The sequence below is a fragment of the Apodemus sylvaticus genome, chromosome 5 (genome assembly GCF_947179515.1).
Source record: "Apodemus sylvaticus chromosome 5, mApoSyl1.1, whole genome shotgun sequence".
In the NCBI taxonomy this organism is placed as follows: Eukaryota; Metazoa; Chordata; class Mammalia; order Rodentia; family Muridae; genus Apodemus; species Apodemus sylvaticus.
The window spans coordinates 140,945,077-140,958,947 of record NC_067476.1 but is presented as its reverse complement, the minus strand read 5'-3'; the positions used below and the strand labels follow the sequence as shown (position 1 = coordinate 140,958,947).

Here is a 13,871-nt window from a genome sequence, read left to right as displayed (position 1 = left end):
TTAAAGAAAGAATATTGCTTAACCCTGACTCTGGCTTGATTTCTGTTTAACTGATGTAGTAATTGCTTTCTAATTGCTCTGATAGAATAGCTGGCAAAGTGCAACTTAAGATTTACACTGGTTTGCAGCTTAAGAGGAGCTAGTCCATCAGGCAGGGGTGGCTTGGTGGCAAAACAGTTCCTAACTGGGACAGGGGAGCTTGCTCACACCAGGGCAGATCAGGAGGCAGAGACATCAGTAGTTAAACCTCAAGCCTTACTCTCTAGCCACGCTCTTCCTGCAGCTAGGCCCCACCTCCAGGGGTTCTATAAACTCCAAAAATGTCAAAGTATGCCCATCTAGAGACCAAGAATTCAAACATGGGGTTGGAAGTAGGAATGAGAGACAAGACCTTGGCTCACCCTATCTTAGAAGCCCATGGCACCTGGACAACCTGGAACAAACTTTGAAGGGGTTGTGTTGCCAAAACTATACTAGTAATTACAAATAATAACTTATTGTAGATATTTATTACGGGCACTTAATGCTAAACACTTGATGAAAATAGTCTTACCTAATCTTTGTCACAGAGCTCACGAGCCAGATGTAAATAGCATTTGCACCTTATTGGTGAAATATGGCCTTTAAAAGTTGTTTAAAGGACTCGTCCAAAGTTTCTTACCTGTTAAATAGAAGACCCTGGGTTCAGACCCAGGATGTCTGACTCTACAACTTGTGTTCTTAACAATTTCACAACTAACGAGTGAGCCCTTTGTTAAGAATAATGGTTCACATGACAAGTACCTTTCATATGTAATGTCATTTGTACATGCTGTGTTATTTTCTATTATTGTGACAAAACACCATGGCCAAGACAGCTTAAAAAGAAAGACTTTAGTTGGGCTTATGGTTCCAGAGTGTTAGAGTCTTCCATGGTGTGCCAGCAGAGGGTTGAAAGGGCAGCTGCACGCTCACATCGTGATTGGCAGGTAAGGGACAGAGAGAGAGCACTGGGAATTTCTGGGAGTCTTTTGAAACTTCCAAATGCAACCCCAGTGACACAATTCCTCCAACAGGGCCACCCTTAATCCTTCCCAATAGTTCTACCATCTGGAGACTAAGCACTGGAATGTAGGAGCCCATGGGGTGTTCTCATTTAAACTACCAATTAACTAAAAACTCATTAAACTATAGTAAGTTTGTCTTATTACCCACTATATTCCAAGCACTAGACTTCAGCCCTAAATAAGACAAACATTAAGCAAAGAGATGTGGAGGTTGCTTAGTGGTTAGCGCATGTCCTCCCAGCATGCACAGAGTCCCCGTTTCTATCTCCACCACCACAAGATATAAAACAAGTGAACAGGAACTTGTTACAGATAAGTAAGGTACAATGTCATCACAATAAGCTCTCTAGTATACCTCATAGGTGTGTTAAAAATGTAACAATTATTAAAATACCAGTTATCTCGGAGATATGAAATACTGTTTATCTACCCACCTAAAGAACTCAACTCTCCAAGAATTGCGCTGTCGGCAATCTAGCACATGTTCCTTCAAGCTTCTTTTTCCTGCATAGATTTTCTTTTTCCTGTTTATAGATTGTGTTTAAATAGTAAAAATGGGACTATGTTTCATAATTGCTACCTTTTCCTCCTCCTCTGGCTGCTAGAATTCACAGCCATCCTCTGCTGTTGCCTCCTAAGAACTTGGATTGTAGGCATGGGCCACTGCATCCAGCTAAGACTCTTCAATACTGAGATTCTGATGACTGAGGAAGTCTGTTTCAATACTGTCCTAGTACATGGGAGACTGAGACGGAAGGGTCATAATTTCAAGGCCAGTCTGGGCTGGCCAGTGGTGGGAATGCCTTTATTCTCAACACTCGGAAGGCAGAGGCAGGCTGATCTCTGAGTTTGAGGCAGCTGAGGTGATCTTGAATTTCTGTCTTCCTGCCTCTACCTCCCAAGGTGTTAGATTTAGATTACAGTCATGTGCTACCATGCCTGGTTTCTGTGGAGCTGGGGACTAACTTTAGGGGTCTGCACATGCTAGGTGACCACTACCAACCACGGTCAGCTCTCAGAGGATCTCCAACCCCTTGCTTGATAGTAGGGAGAGTTTTAAATGATGATTATTGCACTAGTCAATTTTATTGGCCTCTTTCTTACATATCTTCTTGTAATTCAGAGATATTGCCACAAGTGGAAGAAAATAATCTGGGGCAAGCACATCATTTAAAAATTCAAGAAATCACTGGAGGTAGTGTTGCATACCTCTAATCCCAGCACTCTGGAGTCAGAGTTAGGCAGATCTCTGTATGAGTTTGAAGCCAACCTGGTCTACAGAGTGAGTTCCAAGATGGCCAAGGTTATGTAGAGAAGCCCTGTCTTCAAAACAAAACAAAACATAAAAAGATTTAAGAAGTCAATAAATAAATAGGAACAGGACCAAGAATGTAGCTCGCTGTAGTGCATGTCTAGCATACATGAAGTTCTGCATTGGAGCCCCAGTACTGCAAAATAGTAACTTTAAAGGTAGATAAAACAATCTGATCAAGAAACCACATCAGACTGGATATAAAAATAACATCCAGCAGATCAACGTTTATGAAAAGATAGACTTCAGAATCAAAGATACAAATAGGTTGAAAAAAAAAGAATGAGGAAAAATATCTCATGTAAATAGACTAAAAATTTTAAAAGTTTGGTGTGATGGTGCATACTCGTAATCCCAGCATTTAAGAAGCATAAGCGAGTAGATCTCTGGGAGTTTGAATCCAGGATGGTCTACATAGCAAGTTCTGGGCCAGCCAGGGCTACGTACGTAGTGAGGCTTCGTCACTAAAATAATTAGAAAGAAATAGGAAGGAAGGAAGGAAGGAAGGAAGGAAGGAAGGAAGGAAGGAAGGAAGGAAGGAAGAAGAGAGGAGGAAGAGGGCTGGAGAGATAGCTTAGTGGTTAACTGTACATCTTCTCTTCTAGAGGACACCAGTTTGACTCCCAGTGCCCACATGGTAGTTCACAACCCTCTGTAATCCCAGTTCCAGGGTTCCTGCTCTTTGCTTGTGCATGAACCAGACATTACCACAGACACACACATGCAAAACATCAATACACATGACTTTTTTAAAAAAGGGAGAAAGCCGGGTGGTCAGGGTGGCACACACTTGTAATCCCAGCACTCTGGGAGGCAGAGGCAGGAGGATTTCTGAGTCTGAGACCAGCCTGGTCTACAGAGTGAGTTCCAGGACAGCCAGGGCTATACAGAGAAACCCTGTCTTAGGAAAAAAAAAAACAAATAAAAAAAAAGGGGGTGGGGGAGAAAGACTGAAGAGCCAGGTTTGGTGGTGCATACCTATAATCTCAACACTCCAGAGACTGAGGCAGGGGAACTCACACAGAGTTTGAGGCTGGCTTGCACCACAAAGTGATTTCCAGGCCATCCTGGGCTACAAAATGAATAAAATAAGAGGCAGAGGAGAGAGCGGGACATCTGTCTTTGAGTCCAAACAATTGTGGTGTTGACCAGCCCAGAGTGAATTAAAAATGGGTGATGTTGAAAAGGGCAAGAAGATTTTTGTTCAGAAGTGTGCCCAGTGCCACACTGTGGAAAAGGGGGGCAAGCTAAGACTGGACCAAATCTCTAGGGTCTGTTTGGGCGGAAGACAGGTCAGGCTGCAGGATTCTCTTACACAGATGACCACAAGAACAAAGGCATCCCCTAGGGAGAGGACGCCCTGAGGGAGGATTTGGAGAATCCCAAAAAGTACTTCCCTGGAACAGAAATGATCTTTGCTGGAATCAAGAAGAAGGGAGAAAGGGCAGACCTAATATCTTATCTTAAAAAAGGCTACTAATGAGTAATTCCACTGCCTTATTTATTACAAAACAGATGTCCCATGGCTTTTAATGCATACCATAATTTAATTCATACACCAAATTCAGATCATAAATTGCTAACAATGTTTTTGTTGGCAGTCCTGATTTAAGTAAAACTGACTTGTAAAGTGGATATGGCTTCTTTCCTTCCTTCCTTCCTTCCTTTCTTCCTTCCTTCCTTCCTTCCTTCCTTCCTTCCTTCCTTCCTTCCTTCCTTCCTTCCTTCCTTCCTTCCTTCCTTCCTTCCTTCCTTCCTTCCTTTCTTTCTTTCTTTCTTTCTTTCTTTCTTTCTTTCTTTCTTTCTTTCTTTCTTTCTTTCTTTCTTTCTTTCTTTCTTTCTTTCTTTTCAAGACAGGGTTTCTCTGTATAGCCCTGGCTGTCCTAGAACTCACTTTGTAGACCAGGCTGGTCTCAAAGTCAGAAATCCGCCTGCCTCTGCCTCCCAAGTGCTGGGATTAAAGGCATGCGCCACCACTGCCTGGCAAGTATATGATCGTTTTTAAAGCAACAATTCCAGTTGTATTCATGCTGTCACTGTCCTCCCTTTCTCAAGATGAGATTGGACTTAATTAGTAATGTTTTACTTTCCATAAATATGGGGGTGTCATCTCAAGCCTATTAAATGGTTTTATACTTAGATTTATATAACTGGGTATATGAATATGTTTAAACACTGGGAAAATTCTATCACTGTCTCAGAAACAAGAAGACTCGCCTGTGTTTCAGTTTGTGTTCACTGGCCTCTTACAGACAACAGCTAAACACCAGGAAGCAACTGTCTATTCTTGACAATGCTGTTCTAATTAGAATTTCCTATATCAAGGATGCTGCCTTTTACCACTGAAAGGCATTTACTGTGGTTTATGTACGATATCAAATAAAGAGTATTTAACACTTCTTTATAGTTGATCTACAAGTTAAAATGCTTTTAGGAACAAGCAAGTGAGGCCTTTTAAATTCTCTCTTATCTAAGACTAAGTTGTAATTCAGAATTGTCCTTAAATACCCATTCAGAAATGCACATAACTGGAATTTCTGTTTATGCGTGATTGGGAATGGCACTCTTTGCCAACTTACTAGATGGAAAGATGAAAATAAAAGAGATAGTTCACAAGTTATCAATAGTAAGAAGATAATTAAAAACAATCACAGATCATGAAAAAATAAAATAAGAGGCAGAGGGGAGAAGAGAGGGAACTAGGGTTATTGGACTCAGACACAATAGATTGTAAAACAAAGAGTCATTAGCATCAACCCACCAGACAAATATAAACATATTCACATCCTACTAACCGTCAAGACCATGAAGGATTGGTCTGCAGAGATGGGTCAGTGGGTAAGAACACTTGTGCAGGCATGAAGACCTGGGGTTGAATTCTCAGGACCCGGGTCAAATGCTGGGAATGGCTACACATACCTACACAGCTGGCATTGGGAGGTAGAGACAGGTGAATCCCGGATGCTCTCTGGTCAGGCAGTCTGACTAGAACAGTAAACTTCAGATGCAGTGACAGGAATACAGTGAAGAACAGAGGAAGACACTTACCATCTTCCGCTGGCCTCTGCATGCACATGTATGTAGGCAGACAAACCTGGACACTCATGTGCATATACCACACCCAACCCCCACACACTAAATAAGACATAAGAAATTTAAAAATATGAAGCAACCCCACACTCATGTTCAGGCATGGTGAGAGGTTAATTAAACTCAGTTCCACACAGAAAAGGACTATGTCAGTGGGGATTTGTTGAGAAGATGGTTTTCAGTTGTAGAAGGATGTGGCATGAGAAAGAGGAACAGGGTACCAAGGACTAAAATTCATTATATGCATTGATAAGACTGTCAAAGAAATACTCTTTTAAAATTTGAATCAGAAACTGACAGAAATGAAGGGAGAAAGGGACAATTCAACGGCAGCAAACTCCTCAGCTGGGTCTCATCAGCAGAGGATAGCACAGCCACTGAGCAAGCTTTAATAAACTGGGGCTGAAGAGGTGACTGGGCAATTATGAGCATTTGCTTGGTTCCCAGCCTTTTTCCATCCCCAGCTTTGAGGAATCAGATGCTTTCTTTGGGCCTTCACAGGTACTGCATACACAGTATACACCACATACAGGCAAAATACTCAATATACACAAAATAAAAATAGACTCTTAAAAAAAAATACCCCAAGGTCAGGCAGTGGTGGCACACGCCTTTAATCCCAGCACTTGGGAGGCAGAGGCAGGTGGATTTCTGAGTTTGAGGCCAGCCTCGTCTACAGAATGAGTTCCAGGACAGGCAGGACTATACAGAGAAACCCTGTCTTGGAAAAACAACAAACAAACAAACAAAAACAAAGAAACTTAGGAGGCAGAGGCCTGTGAGTTCGAGGCTAGCCTGCCTGGTCTTCATCATAGCAAGTTCCACGACAGCCAGGGCTACACAGAGAAGCCATGTTTCAAAAAGAAACAAACAAAAGACTGACAGATACTGCTTAGGCAATTCTACCTCCATCCCCCAAACAGTGGGACAAACATTTCTCCCAGCTCCTAAGAAGCAGAGGCAGGTGTAGGTATATCTCTGTAAATTTGAGGCCAGACTAGACTACATAGTAAGTTCTAGGACAGGAGCTGGAGAGATAGCCCAGAGGTTAAGAACACTGAGTGCTCTTCCAAAGGTCCTGAGTTCAAATCCCAGCAACCACATGATGGCTCACAACCATCTGTAATAAGATCTGATGCCCTCTTCTGGAGTGTCTGAAGACAGCTACAGTGTACTTCCATGTAATAAATAAATCTTTAAAAAAAAAAAAGTTCTAGGACACTGTCTTAAACGAAAACAAGAGACAACAAACCCAAAACTACCCTTACAGTGAAACCTCAAATGCAGTTAGCATCAGCAGGGCGAATAAACCATAACAGTCACAAAGTAAGTGCTACCCAGCAACGAAATGAAATAAACTACAAACATATGCAACAATACAGATGGATCTCAGAAATATAAACACATAAATAGAACAGATTCAAAATCTGCATTCTGTGTGGTTCCGTTTACAGTGTATAAAGCTTAGCCCTGGTCAGGCTTTAATCTGTGGAGTGAGAAGTCAGAATGCCCTTCACCTGAAGGGGAGTCACGGCAATTTCCAGGAGGTGGTTCGAAAGAGTCTTCACGGCGCTCAGAATACATGTTCATGCCTCCCTCTCTCTCTCCCTCTCTCTCTCCTCCCTTCTCTCTCCCACTCTTACCCCTCCTCCTTCTCTTCCTCCTTCCCTCCTCTTCTCTCTGCCCTCTGCCCTACCCTTTTCTCCCCATACCCTCCTCTCCTCTTTCTAAATTGTGTGTGTGTGTGTTGCCATTATTTATGCTGACAATTTGAACTCAGATCCTCAAGCTTCCCACTGAGCCATCTCCCCTGCACCTGTTTTTTTTTTGTTTTTGTTTTTCCCTGTGCGGAGGATCAAACTGAATGTCTTGTGCATCCTAGGTAAGAGCTCTACTACTGAATTGTTCGTCCAGTTCCTGTTTTCTGATGTTTTCTGATTCTTTCTATCATTCTCTTTTACATTGTGTGTGTGTGTGTGTGTGAAGGTAGGACTTTGCAGAAGTTAGTTCTATCTACCGCATGGCTCCAGGCCATCACAGGCTTGGTGGCAAGCACCTCCATTTGCTGTGTTTTCTACCAACCCATTTCTTATTTCTTGATATGGGTGTTGATTAGACATTTGTGCTGTGTTTTGTGAACACTCATCATATTTATGATTTGTATACTCTTATGCCTTTGTATTATTGTTATCTGAAGTTTTAAATGTTCAGGGAACTGGAGAGATGGCTCAGAGGTACAGAGGACTGGCTGTTCTTGCAGAGGACCCGGATTTGGTTCCCAGCACCCACAATCTCCTAACTATCTGTAATCCCAATTCCAATGGTTTTGAAGCCCTCTTCTGACCTCCATGAACACTACATATATGAGGTCTAAATGCATACCTGTAGGGAAAACCCTCTATTTTGAGAACAGATCTTTGAACACTAAGATGACCCGAACTAGGGAGAACACTTCTTGATGCTGTTCAACTTTTTTCTCAGCTGTGTATCTATCATTCTATTTCTTCCATTTTAAATCCTTTCTTTCTGAAGAACAAGCCAGCTTGCCCATGGTAAACATTTATAGTATGAATTTTATACTAAATATTGCTTCTCTTAAGGGGGAGCCCCTCCATCTGTGTATCAAGGCACTTTCCTGCCACCTGCTGGTCAACTATCAATGAAGTTACAAGGTACAATGTTTGCCCAGTGAACGGTGCCCACTGAGATGAGTTGTGCCCTGCAGGACTACTAGTCATTGGCCACTTTGTGAAGACCCCTGAAAACAGTGGTGTGTTGATGCTCTCTCCCCCTTTGTTAGTGTTAGTTCTTTCCCTACACAAGATGTAGCTCTACTGTTGGCAGCCCTCACCAGTTCTTCTTGTATGGTCCCAATTAAATCCCAAGTTCAAACTGTTTTTGTTTTGTTTTTTGAAGTAGGGTCTCACTATGTAGCTCTGGCTGCCCTGGAACTCATTCTGTAGACCAGGCTGGCTTTGAACTCACAGAGAACCTCTTGCCTCTCCTTCCCAAGTGCTGGTATTAAAAGCATGTGCCACTATGCCCAGTCAAACTTGTTTTTGTTGTTTGTTTGTTTGTTGAGACAGGAGTTTCTCTGTGTAGCTCTGACTGCCCTGGAACTAAATCCTGCACTTGCTCTGTCTGTCTGTCTGTCTGTCTGTCTCTGTCTCTGTCTGTCTCTGTCTCTGTCTCTGTCTCTCTCTCTCTCTCTGTCTCTCTCTCTCTCTCTTGACCAGGCTGGTCTTAAGCTCAGAGATTTGCCTGCTTCTGCCTCCACTGGGATCAGAGGTATATGTCACTACTTTTTTTTTTTTTTAAGAATTATTTATTTTATGTATATGAGTACACTGTAGCTGTCTTCAGGCACACCAGAAGAGGGCATCAGATCCCATTACAGATGACTGTGAGCCACCATGTGGTTGCTGGGAATTGAACTCAGGACCTCTGGAAGAGCAGTCAGTGCTACATCTCTCCAGACCATTGCACATGCCACTACTTTTAATCTGATGCTACAGTGCTAGATTTGTTTTAGTTCATTTGTCAGTTTTCTGATTAAAAAAACTCATACAATATATTCTGTTGATGCCTTTCCTCTCTCCCAAGTCCTTTCAGATCCTCCCCACTTCCCCACCCCCTCATTTGCATCATCTCTCTCTCTCTTTCCCACTCCTCCTCTTTCCCCCTCTCTCTAAAAATCAAACAAAAAAAGAAACCTGCACACAAGAAAGAAACCAAAATATACAATCAAAAGACCAATAAAAAAGCTCAAAGCTATATGAAACCAAAAGTCTACAAAAATACTATTTAATTTATTTTGTGTTGGACATCTACTCCTGGAATGGAACCTCCTCTGAGTTGTGGCTATTGGACTCCATTTTAGAAAACTGGTTTTTCCTTTGCAAGCAGGTACCAATTGCAGATAGCTTCTTGGTTAGGGGTAGGAGCCTGTGTCCAGTTCCCCTGTCATCCTGGAACTCTGTCTAGCTTGAATCTGTGCTGGCCCTGTGTGTGCTGCCATAGCCTCTGTGAGCTTAGATGTGCATTAGTCCTGTTGTGATAGGGCTAGTCATGTTCCCATCTACTGTAAGCTGCTCTGATGGTGGCTGTGTGAGGCACTGAACTGTGGCTGCAACAGAATGCCCTCGGGGGTCATTTTGTTGCTATGTTTCTTTAGCATAATAATCGTACATGGTTTTCCTATAGGTCTGTGACCTGTCCAGTCTCAGGTTCTTGGCCATTCAAGCAGTGTCAAGCCTGGTTTCCATCTAATGGATGGGTTTTAAATCCAATCAGAGTGGTTGGTTACTCCCACAATATTTGTGCCATTATTATATCAGCATGTGTGGCAGGCAGGTCACCGCTGTTGGTTTATAAGGTTGGTGGTTACCTTTTCCCACTGTAGCCTGCAAAGTCCCATAGATGCAAGTCATAGTGGCGAAGCCTCTAGTTGGGTACCAGCTCAACTTGTCTGTTTGACTGTTGCACCTCACTACTAAGGTTGTAATCTACCATGTCTGGACAGCTTTTTTTGAGCTCCTCCCAAAATGGAGGACTCCCTTTTCTTAGCAGGGCTTTCTCTTCCCTGCCTGATCAGGAGAGCCCTACCCCCAATCTTCTACCTGACAAATGTCACCTTGTCCTTGTCAAAAATTTCAGGTTCAACTTCCTAGAACGCCTCACCATGCAAATGAGGTAATCCCCAAACCTTAAGCCTCAGCCAGTGAAACTTCATCTAGGAAGAATGCCTTCCCATTCTCCAAGACTCATATACATAGCCCTTGATTCACCCCAGATAAAGTATACACACAAAGCTGTTTCATTGGTTATACTAAGAGAGCTATAACACTAATATCCTTGGAGAAGCACATCCCTCACCCCACCTATCCCCACCCCCGCATTCACTGCCTGACCAGGATCCTGCTGACCCACCTGTTCCAGACTTCACTCCATCCTTTCTGACCTGGACACCCGAGGGAAAGAGCAGAAAACAAAACCCCACTTAACATTCACTAACAATCTTACTGCTACAAACCTGAAGTCCATTTGTATACACATACAAAGCAGGAATTCAATACATGCCAGTCAAACCATTTATATTGAAGAACAATGGATTTGCTTTTTCTTTATTCAGATTTTATTTTAATTATGTGCATATACATAATTATACATAATCATTTATGCACAAATATGCAAATAGTGTGTCTATGCATCCAGGCAGTGTGAGCCACCAAACATGGGTACTAGGGACCAGAATAGCCATGCTCTTAACTGTTGATCCATATCTCCAGTTCTTTGATTTTTTCCCCTTTGCCCCAAGTCAGAAGCTTACAGTCTATTAGAGATGCAAAACAAAAGTCATGCACAGATTTAAAAACAAAGGGCTGGGGAGGTGCTTGCTATGTAAGCATGAAGACCTGAATAGGGATTCCCCTACTTTAAAAAGCTGAACCCATGGCATATACTTGCAATTCTGGCACCAGGAAGGCCAACCAACCCAGCTAAATCAGTGAGTTCCAGGATTGATGAGAGGCCTCCCATGAAGAAGGTCACAACCTGAGTTGGATCCCCGAAACCCAAGTGTCAAGGAAAGCTGTCCTCTGGCTTCCTCATGAGCACCATGGCATGCATGCACCCACACTCTATATGTAACACATGCACACAAATACATTTTAAAATTAAGGTACACAGGGCCTAGAGAGGTGGCTTAGTGGTTAAAAGCACTGACTGCTCTTCCAGAGAACCCAGGTTCAATTCCTAGCACCCAATTGGGAGCTCACAGCTGTCTGTAACTCTAAGATCTGACACCCTCAAAGAGACTTACATGCAAGCAAAACACAAGTGCACATAAAATATAAATAAATACATTATTTAAAAAATGAAGGTAGACAGTGACTGAGAGGACACTCTGCCATCACCCTTTAGCCTGAACACACGCTCACACATGTTCACACACATACACCACACAAACAAGGAAAAGAGAAAATCATATGGGCCCTCTAAGACAAAGCATTTTCCCCTTTGGTTCTAGTTTTCTCATCTGTACAAGGAGCTTGGGTCTGGCCGAGATCACACAGCCAATAGGCAGCAGAGCTAGAGTCTGACTCAGTGCTTTGGCTTCAGTTTCAAACCTATAACCATCCTAGATCATCAGCAGTCAGCTCATTGCCTGCTTCTGTTCCTGTGTTGCCTCCCCATGAGGAAGGACTATTTCGATGGCCTGTAATCCCGTTACCTTTACAGATGCCCAGTGGCTCCCTATCTCCTCCATTCTCTGCATCCTTGGACATCCTTGGAAACCCACGAACTCTGGTTTAAGGAGATGGACAGAAAAGTAAAAATAATACCATGAAAACCAGGCCTGGTGGCTCCTGCCTGGAATCTCAGTACTCAAGCGGATGCAGGAGGGCCAGAAGTTCACGCTCATTCTCAGCCACACGGCTTAGTTGGAGGCCAGAATTCAAAAACAAACAACAAGGGGCTGGTGAAATGGCTCCGTGGAGAAAGGTACCTGCCATCAAGCCTGACCACCTGAGATTGTTCTCTGGAACCTACATGGTGGGACGAGAGAACCAACTCTACAAAGTTGTCCTCTGACCTCCACACACACACTTTTGCATAAGCATGCCCACAAACATATGGGCATACATACATATATACAAAATAAAATGTAAAAAGTACAATTTTGAAACATAATTAAGAGATTTTTTTTTCGAGACAGGGTTTCTCTGTGTAGCCCTGGCTGTCCTGGAACTCACTCTGTAGACCAGGCTGGCATCGAACTCAGAAATCCGCCTGCCTCTGCCTCCCAAGTGCTGGGATTACAGGCGTGCGCCACCACCGCCCGGCTAAGAGAATTTTTTAAAGATGTATTTATTTATTTTACATATATGAGTATACTTCATTGCTCTCTTCAGACAGCCCAGAAAAGGACATCGGATCCCATTACAGAGGTTGTGAGCCACCATGTGGTTGCTGGGAATTGAACTCAGGACCTATGCAAGAGCAGTCAATGCTCTTAACCACTGAGCCAACTATCTCTCCAGCCCCAAGAGTTTTTTTGTTTTGTTTTGTTTTGTTTTTGTTTTTGTTTTTGGATTTTGTTTTTTTCGAAAGCCAGGGTTTCTGTGTATAGCCCTGGCTGTCCTGGAGCTTACTCTGTAACCAGGCTGGCCTCAAATTCAGAAATTTGCCTGCCTCTGCCTCCAAGAGTGCTGGGATTACAGGCGTGCGCTACTACTGCTTGGCGAGTTTTTGTTTTTAAATGGAAGGATGGAGGCTGAAAAGATGGCCAAGCAGTAAAGAATGTGCCTTATTCTTCAGAGAACTAGAATTAGATTCCCAATACCCACATCCTGTTACAGCAACTTTGATGCCCTCTCTTGGCCTCTGTGAGCACTGTATTCTTTTTTCATACACACACACACACACACACACACACACACACACATACACACACACACTACAATATTCACATAATTGAAATAATAATACAATATTAAAAAATGAGTTGGTGCCAGGCATGGTGGTAAACACCTTTAATCCAGCATTGGGAGGCAGAGACAAGCAGAGTTCTGTGGGTTCCTGGCCAGCCAGTGCTACACAGTGATACCCTGTCTAAAAAGTAGGAATTGGGGCTGGAGAGATGGCTCAGAGGTTAAGAACACTGCTCTTCCGAAGGTCCTGAGTTCAAATCCCAGCAACCACATGGTGGCTCACAACCATCCGTAATGAGATCAGATGCCCTCTTCTGGTGTATCTGAAAAACAGTTACAGTGTACTTACATATAATAAATAAATAAATCTTAAAAAAAAAAGTAGGAATTGATAATGGTTTGGGTTCTGTGTGTGGGGTGTGTGTATAATATACCATTTGTGATGGATGTCCTTGGTTGTTAACTTGGCTACATCTGGAATGAACTTCAATTCAGAAATGGAGGGCATACCTGTGATTCGGATCTTGCAGTGGGAAGTCACACCTTTAACCTAGGACACACCTTCTGCTGGAAGTCTATATAAGGGCAGTGGAAGAAGGAAGGTCTCGTTCTTTGCCTGCTTGCCCTCACCTTGCTAGCACATCCATTCCTTCACCAGGCATGGAGCCAGTGGGGATTCCAGCATATAAAGAAGACCAATGGAGACACCAGCTTGTGGGACAGAGCAGCTACTAGATTCTTGGACTTTCCATTCATAGCTAGCCATTGTTGGATTAGTTGGACTGCAGCCTGTCAATCATTCATATATATATATGAATGAATGACATATTGAATATACACACATATCTATCTCTATCATCTATCTATCTATCAAGAGATTCATCCCTTAAGTTCTGTGATTCTGGAGGCCCTGACTAATGCCCCATCCCAGCCACTCTAAGCTACAGCTCAGAGGCACTAAGAACACGCATCCCACCACCCACCCCACCA

At 43.0% G+C, this 13,871-nt stretch overlaps 1 pseudogene; it reads left to right on the top strand.

Annotated features, from left to right (window-relative positions):
* The first annotated feature begins 3,527 nt into the window (after nucleotides 1–3,527).
* On the top strand, nucleotides 3,528–3,838 carry LOC127684971 (cytochrome c, somatic-like; annotated as a pseudogene).
* Nucleotides 3,839–13,871: the final 10,033 nt, after the last annotated feature.